Source organism: Triticum dicoccoides, chromosome 2A, assembly GCF_002162155.2.
Source record: "Triticum dicoccoides isolate Atlit2015 ecotype Zavitan chromosome 2A, WEW_v2.0, whole genome shotgun sequence".
NCBI lineage: Eukaryota > Viridiplantae > Streptophyta > Magnoliopsida > Poales > Poaceae > Triticum > Triticum dicoccoides.
This window is the reverse complement of record NC_041382.1, coordinates 488,095,591-488,102,596: the sequence shown is the minus strand read 5'-3', so window position 1 is coordinate 488,102,596 and position 7,006 is coordinate 488,095,591.

Sequence of the window (7,006 nt, the reverse complement as noted above, 5' to 3'; positions counted from 1 at the left end):
CCTGTGGTGTGGTGGAGGGCTGGATGAATAGTAGATGGTGGAGGGGTGCCCATGGAGGGGTGGTTGAACAGGACCCCATGGTGTGGAGGGATGGATCAACAGTAGACGATGGAGGGGTGGTTGAACAGTAGCCGGTGGAGTAGCGCGCGGTGGAGGCTGGATGAACAGGAGCCCGTGGATGAACAGTCGCAGGTGGAGGCTGGAGGAGGTCGACGGTGGATGAACAGTAGCTCGTGGAGGCTGGAGGGGGTCGATGGTGGAGATGAACAGTATCCCGTGGAGTCCCGTTTTGCGGTACGCCACACCCCTCCCGATGAACAGGACCCCCGTTTCGACCGTAGCGCTCCAACACAAGTCCGTTCCGTCCGTTTTGCGGTACGCCACACCCCTCCCGATCAACAGGACCCCCGTTTCGACCGTAGGAGGTCCATTTCCTCCGTTTTGCGGTACGCCAGACCCCTCCCGATGAACAGGATCCCGTTTCGAACGTGGTCGGTCGAACAGAAGACCGTTTCCTCCGTTCTGCGGTACGCCAGGCCTCGTTTCCATCGCATGTTCCGTCCAAGCCCTCCCGATGAACACAACGCATTCCGTTGCCTCCCCATGAACACGACGCATTCTGTTGCCTCCCCATGAACACGACGCATTCCGTTGCCTCCCCATGAACACGACGACGACGTTGTTTCTCCGTTCCGACCCAGCCATGTACACGAGCCCTTGGCGTACGTATGCGCGAGTAGGTGTTCGAGACCCCGCCCGTATGTACACATACGTGGCCGTATTTTCTTTCTTTCACCCTGGCCGTTGTACGTACGTGTACATGCTACATGCGCGCCTCTACTATGACATGTGCGCGCCTCTACATCGACTAGTATGTACGTACACGTTCGCGACCAGAATGACAATGCTACGTACGCTTCGACCAGGTGGGTCCCGACTGTCAGGCACTTCCTTGCCTGCGAAGATGTAGCTAGTCGGTACCAGCAGTCAGGGGGCGAATAATTTTTTTGCCCGGACGCACTTCCTTGCGTGCGAAGATGTAGCTGGTGGGTCCCAGCAGTCAGGGGGGCGAATCATTTTTTTTCTGGACACACTTCCTTGCGTGCGAAGATGTAGCTCGTGGGTCCCAGCAGTCAGTAGGCGAATCATTTTTCGCAAAATACGGTGGCCCGTCCGGTGGTCCCCGCTGTCAGGTGGAGGAATAATTATTTTGCGCGTAATAAGGAGACACTTCCTTGCGGCTGCCGTGGACCAAGCTGTCAGCCTCTCCACGTATAGTACTCTTCCGATGGAAGTCGGTCGTTGACCACATTGACCACGCCGCGCCGAGAGCACCAGGGCAGTGGTCTGGACGACAGAGAGTCCTAGGAAGGGGACGACGCGGAGCCGGGGAAGACGCAGCAGCGGAAGCCCGCGCGGAGAGGAGTACCAGGGTTCACTGGTTCGGCTGCGGTGTGAGGCTGCCGTCGCCGCAGAATAACAGGGGGTGTGGGTGAGTAGAGGGATGGCCTGGCTAGCGATGGGAGTAGTATGGGGCGGTGAGGCCTCCTCGTCATCACAACTGGCCACGGGAGGCAGGAGCACGTGACACGACCGGCGCTGCTTTGGGCGGCTGGAGCAAGAAGACCAGAGGTTGAAGAAGCACTACGGCCGTTGGATGGACATTTACGATCACTGCAGCTAGAATCGTTTATATTGACTAAGTTGACAAAGCCCTTGGTACGCGTTAACTTAGAAGGCCCACAGCTCGGATTTGGCAGAGAACATATAGCCCATTTGCGATTTGTAAGAATGTACAACCCATTTTTTAATTGTAATGGAATTTACTATAGCCCATTTACAGTTTGTTAAAAGTACAGCCCAACTTATCTAGGACAACGACTAATACTTTCAAACAACCGCTCAAAATATAATTCAAAAAAAATTCCCACATTTTTATGGGATCCGAAATATTTGTATCCGAAATTTCTAGTCAGTTTAAATATAATTTCAAAATAAAGTTGTATTAAGTTAAAATCCAACGAAATATTGTGCGCGCAACAAGTAATGAAATTAAAATTTTCAAATTCCAAAAATAATATATTTTTCAAACTAATACGTGTTTGGTGCATAGTAAGTGTCCAGTTATTATAATTACATCCCATTTATTATTTTTTAAAGTCCATTTTCTTGTTAAGCCTAATGCATACCTCCTAGGAAAGTTTGCAGCCCACCGGGGCGGAGAATAACAAGTTGACACGGATATTGTGTACAACTGCCGGCCGAGTTGCATTGCTGATGTTGAAACAAGCTATTTTTATACACACATTAAAAAATGTATAGATAAGGAACATTTTTTATACACACATTAACAATTTTTAAATACATGATTAACACTTTTTAGAACATATTTTTTAGTCAACAGTGGGCCCACAGCGAGTGGAGGAGGTCACAATACACATATTTTTAAATACATGATTAACACTTTTGCAAAAACAATTAGCCCACAGCGAGCCAATTAGCTCCAGTTGGCCTACAGTGGGCCGATAGGGGCCAGTCGGCCAGCTGTAGGCCGACTGGAATCCAATCGGCCTGCTGTGGGCTGACTAGGCCCAGCCGGCCTGCAGCGGGCGGACGGTGTATTATTTTTGAAAAAATAATACCCAATGTAATATTTATGAAAATTAATTAAAAAATGTATTATTTAAAAGGCCTGTGTAGTACAGTACAACCTAACATGGTTACTCAGCCCACATTCAGCGACGCCGGAAAGGCCCAAACAAGGCTTCTATACAACTTTTTTGAAGGCACTAAGCTCAATTAATAACTTAAGAAAGAAGTTAGATTAGAGTGGAACCTAATTAAAAGCTGTACGAGCAAATAAATAATTCAACGGGTCCCACTTGTGCCTGTGTGTGTGCGCGCGCGCGCGAGAGAGAGAGAGAGAGAGAGAGAGAGAGAGAGAGAGAGAGAGAGGGAGGGAGAGAGAGATAGAGAGAGAGACCCATCGGCCGATGCTCGTAAATACATCTTTCAGCCATATGCATTGCTGATGCTCAGTAAAAACTTATATAGTTGACACAATCATATAGAACATCATAGCACACTGAACTTGCATACAAAAATTCACGCAGGCGGCACAATCAGGATGGAAGCAGTGGATCGCTACGAGAAGGGCTATGTTGAAACCAACGAAGTCGTACATAACGGTTCATCGTCTTTATCAATGACGGGGAAATATCTTGAATGTTGTGCAAAGAAAACAGACAGACAACACAATAAGTTCTCCTAGCACAGTAAGTTGACGTACAGCCCTTTCTAAAAAAAGTTCAGGTACAAAATTAGAACATGTCAGAATCAAATGTACTTGCATATTAGTGCTTCACATCCATAGCTCGGATTTAACTAGTATCTGACAAGATTCAGTTGTTACCTCAAATTAGAGCACATCCAGGTAGCCAGCCCTGCCTCTTCCCCCAAAGAAGCAGTGGCCTCCGCCGCGCGATGGAGTAGGCCCTATGCCATCCATCGTTTCGAGCAACACGGGGAAAGTCTGACGTTAACTCCTATAATGGACGTCGTCGATGGACCCTGGCACCAGCGGTGGCGGTAGGACTTCGATTGATGGATTGACCACTTCTTCGACATGCACGAACACTCGATACAGGTACATCCCTAACATGGTCTGCGGCGGCCTTGGTGGCGATGAATAGTACAACCCCGGTTCCTGCACCGGTATCTCAACACCAATCACCTTCGGTATGGTGGACGGCTTCTTCATCCATGCCATAACCATCAGAGCCCAGCTGTCTGGAGGAACAAACATACTTACTAGCTCACCTCCAAGGTCGTTGATAAGCTCGTTCATGGACTCGCTGTTCCAAGCACGTCGAGGCATGCCGTGGAAGGTAAGCTTTGTTAAAAACTCAAGCTCAGAGGGCACCGAGCCCCATCCTAGGTGCCACCGATCAAAGCTCACTAGCGCGCCATCGCAGAACAAATGCCAGGAAGATTCGAACACACGACTGCAGTCGAAAGTTGTCCGGAACCTGACGAAGAAATCAGCCGGTGGCGGACATACTTCGACGAGCAAGTCACTTATTTGGATGCCGTGCGCAATGCCAAGAGCTTTGACAAGGTCATCAGGGGAGATGGGAGGCCGGTCGCCATTGATGGTTACCATCAGCACTTTGCCGGCAAACTGGTCGTCAAGCGCCGCCATGCCACTGTTGAGCGACAGCACGCAACGACCGAAGGCAGGACGGACCTCAAGATCTCCGGCTCGGAGATCCCCGTTGACCGGCGACATGATAGTGCGCTTGAGTACAGGGAGTACAGGAGGGGGATTTGGGGGAACTGGAGTAGGAATCGAGATTCCAGAGGTGGGGGAGGGGCGGGAGACTGCGGATGAAAAGGTAGCATGAATTTCAAGCACGCGCCAATATGCTCTCGGTGCGCAAGCGCACGAAAACGCCAGTGGCGCCCACATGTCAGCCTAAGAGTCCTTATTCATACTTTTTGGGAGAGCCCGACCTTTTTTTCCAGGATCTTTTGAGAGCCCGGCCTGAGAGTCACAATTGACATGTTTGGCATTGCGTTACTACTCGGCCCATATTCAATGACACCTCACTGGCCCAAACAAGTGTACATCATCAAAAAGACACTGAGCTCAAATTATATAACTTGAAAAAAGGAGATATACTATGAACACTGGAGAATGGTGATGCCCTCATTTAGCCCACCAGTAGTTCGAGACAATAAACAGTTCCAAACAACGATATATACAACATTCGAACACTGACTAGTGACTACTACTAACATAAACAGCAAGACATGATAGTTCATAAGAAGTCTCGCTACACCACCAAAACGCACCCACCTGCAGCGCTCAGACTCTTGTGATCCAGACGAGAATGACATTCTAAACAAAAGCAACTATTACATAGTAAGAGTGACATAGACGAGGATGACCAAATGACAAGGAATATGCATAACAAAGGAAAGAACTACCCATCCAGAACCAGCAGCAAAGACAACAAAGTCATTCGAAAAGATGATCCAACACCATCATAATTTGCAGCCCCGCTTCAGCGACTAGTGATCTGGAGACACTAGTACTCCACCCTTTCGACGCAACATCCCAATTACCTATCAACCTGAAGGCTCAAACCACATCACTGCCTGTCATAATTGAGACATCCAAGGATCAAAGTTAATCCGGATGCCTTTGTCATTCTCACCTTCTGTTGGCTGCAGGCTGTATCATTGACAATCAGGGTATTTTGCCCCCGAACTCCTAGGGCTCGCCGTGTAGACACAGTTTTCCATAGCAAACAGAGCCTCTCTGCCATCAAGGTCATTGCCAACGGTGATCTCCTGGTTAATCGGATAATTGAGTCCGAGAAACAGAGAGTGTGAACCAAGGCTGTTTACCCGCCTCCAACTAAGAAATCCAAAAGGCCCCAACAAGCTGGTATCCTGCTCATAGACGTAACAACCACTATCCGGATACTCACGTATTACACGGTGCTTGTATACAGTGGGGTTTTTGCAATATAACTTTTCCGGCTCATGTGTCCGAATGATCATCAGTCTTTTGCCGTCGTCTGATCGAGCGAGGAACCAGTTGTGCTCCCCTGTTTTTGGCAAAGGTGGTGTGATTACAAAGGGCGGTAACTGTAGGGACACTGCATCATATCAAAAAGGACAGGCATTGTTAATGTAAGATCAACATTGTTCAGAGTATGAGTAGGATAATGCAAGAAACAGCATTGATATGTCCCTGTTGGAACTGGGAGGAAAATACAGGGAAATGTATACTGGGTTCAAAAATATAGAAGTGCCATTCATGGTTATACTCATGTTATCTCGCAATCGATTCTTCACAGGAAACTACCATGTGATGCATGTTATGTAATCATGTTCTGTCCTCACAAACAAATTCTTCAAGGTAACTAACAGACCATGCATTGTTATATACTCGTGTTCTGTGGGCAAAAATTTTGTGAGGATATTATTCTAGCCATTGATTGCTGAAGGGCGAATATAGGTATGTACACATGGTAAGCATTGCAGGATTTCACTACTTCCAAATATAGAGTTCTCCATATGCACATTTACTTCCCTAATGTATGGTTAGATGAAACCAATAGTGTGGTGCATTTTTCTACATCATGAAAATGGGGAAACTAACATGGCCATTGATACACACTCATATTTAGTAGTAGTATATAGATTACTGTAAAATAAGGATAATATCCATATATTCCTAACCGTTTGATTATTCAGGGTACAAATTGGCTGTAATGACATGGTCACAATCGCATGAATTAACTCATTCCAAATATAGATGATTTACGGCGTCTCTAATACATTGCCATAGTTCTACTCAAATTCTGCTCAAACAGAGATATGCCAATCATCACAAAAAGTTCAAACAGTGTCATGGAGTCATCATTAACATGAGAGGAAACAACTTACACGCGCTGTCCCAGCAATACGTGGTGCCATCTGCTTTGTCGATCGCGTAGATGATGCCATCGTGTTCAATAGGACAGTATGGCCGTGTGAGTGCCTTGAAGACAGCCAAGCTGGTCTGGGATTGGCTCTCCAAGGTCAATGAAGGCGTCTCAACCCAGAGAGATCAAAGTATCAGTGTTCTTCGCAACCTCTTCAACTGCTTCAAGCGAAATGACAATGAGAATGTCCGGCACACATTTGACCGGCTCACTGACATCACAAATGAGCTTCAAGCCCTCGGCGCCACTGAGATCACCAAACATGATATCGTCAAGACGCTGCTGAGATCACTTGATAGTTCGTTTGACATCCTGGCCCTGATGATTCAAGAACGTCCTGATTTCAAGACACTCGATTCGTCTGACATACTTGAGAGGCTCAACACACATGAGTTTCAGCTTTCTGAGAAAAGAGATATCTACGGTCCAAACTATGGGCGAACTCGTGCCTTGAAGGCAAAAGCTGTTTTCTCATCTAAAGAAGAATCTGACTGCAGTTCTGATGATCC